The sequence below is a fragment of the Octodon degus genome, unplaced genomic scaffold (genome assembly GCF_000260255.1).
Source record: "Octodon degus isolate 3935 unplaced genomic scaffold, OctDeg1.0 scaffold00001, whole genome shotgun sequence".
NCBI lineage: Eukaryota > Metazoa > Chordata > Mammalia > Rodentia > Octodontidae > Octodon > Octodon degus.
In genome coordinates this window covers 8,413,419-8,415,377 of record NW_004524577.1, presented here as the reverse complement: position 1 = coordinate 8,415,377, position 1,959 = coordinate 8,413,419, and positions in this window count along the sequence as shown.

Here is a 1,959-nt window from a genome sequence, read left to right as displayed (position 1 = left end):
AGCTAAGGGGCAGGCCCCCAGTTGTTGATTTTTGGTACTAAAAAAATTAGAGAGGAGCCTCAGGAGACGTGACTCAATATAACACACTAATCCTGTGGATTCCAGAACAAAGGACATCAGGTAAAAACTAAGGACATGAGTGAACTATGGATGTTAGCTAATAAAAACATTGTACCAATGAGCCATTTTAAACAGTTGTACTGTACTGCCGAGGCACCTGCGCAGTGTGTACGGAAACTCTGTGCTGTCTAAAAAGGTCTTTTTTTTTCCCCCTCAGTGCTGGAGGTCAAAACCAGGATCACTTGCATGTTAGGCAAGTGCTCTGTCCTGAATTACAAAACAGATATGTATTCATTTATTTATTATTTATTTATCTGCCTGTGTGTCTGAGGGGAGGTCTCCTGTAGCTCAGGCTGGCCTCAAAGCGCAGACCCTCTACCTTAGCCTCCCAAAGGTTAAGATTAAAGGTGTGCACCACCATACCTGCATCTAAGTTTGCCTTATTATTATTATTGTTATTATTATTATTATTATTGGAGGTGACTGAGGTAGGGTCTCACACTGTAATTCAGTATGAATTAGCCTTGAACTCACTATGTAGCCCAGGCAGGCCTCAAATTTGTGACAATTCTTCTGCCTCAGCCTCCTCCCGAGTGCTGGGATTCCAGGCGTGCACCACCATGGCAGGCTAAAAGTTTTTGTTTTTTCTTTTAAATCCCTTTTCCCAAACAAGTAAGTCTTCTTCAGTGGACTCTATATAATTTATTTATTTATTTATTTATTTATTTATTTATTTGTGTGTGTGTGGCCAGCTCAGCCCACCAGGGGGCGGGGCTGGCTGGCATGTGGTGCTGGGGAATTGAACTGCGGTCCCTGTGCTTTGCTTAGCTTAGCTTGTTCTAAGTAGGTGCTTTAGACCACTGGGCCATCTCTCCCCCCCTCCCCGCCGCCTTTTTTAAATGTATTTAGGACAGCATCTGCAGGGTCTACAGGATCTCACTACATAGATTGGACTCGTAGTGATTCTCCCATTTTCAGCCTCCCGAGCACTGGGATTACAGGTGCGCACCCCCACGCCCAATCTCAGCGCGCCCCGGGGTGGGGCCGGCACGGAGGCCCCCTATCTTGAAATGGGGACAATGTTTCTGATCTTTGTGCAGTGCTGGTGATCCCACTCAGGGCCTTACTAAGCGGGGCAAGCTCTGCCCACCTGGCCACACCCACAATCTCTATAGCTTTCAAGTGCAGGCAGTAACACTCCAGGGCGTGGGACGGCGTGTACCGCGCCCGCTGGCACGCCCGATACCAAGGCACCATCCTGAGACCTGTGTTTTGCACCATGGACACCAGCTGCTGTAGCAATAGTTGTTAAGTGACAGAGGTCAAATCTGATCCCTGGTCTGTCTGACATCAAGGCCTCCGAGCCTGTGTTTTTTTGCTGTCTTGAGACTAGAGAGTTACTGTCTCTACGGCCTGAGATAGTTGGTCTCCCTCATGGAAAATTTTTGTTTTTGTGGTAGCAGGGATCAAACTTGTGACCTTGAGTTTGTTGGGCAGGAGGTTATGCTGCCAAGCTATCTCGCCAGTCCCTTGCAGAAAACTTTTTATTTATTTATTTGATTTTTTTTGGCGGAACCGGGGATTGAACTGAGGCCCTTGTGCTTGCCAGGGAAACACTTTTCCACTGAGCCATCTCCCCGGCCCCCCCATAAAACGTTTTAGAGGTGAGTGCCCCATAATAACTCCACAAGGATGCATTCTCTTCCATGGACACTGCCCAAATCTGCTTCTTAGGAGGTTTTGGCCCCAGTTGGGGTGGAGCCTGTAATCCCTGCACTGGGGAGGTGAGGCAGGAAAACAGTAGTGAGTTCAAGACCAGCCTGGGCCCCAAAGTGAGCTCAAGGCCAGCCTGAACTGCATAGCGAGACCCTGTCTCAAAAAGACAGGAAAAAAAAAAAA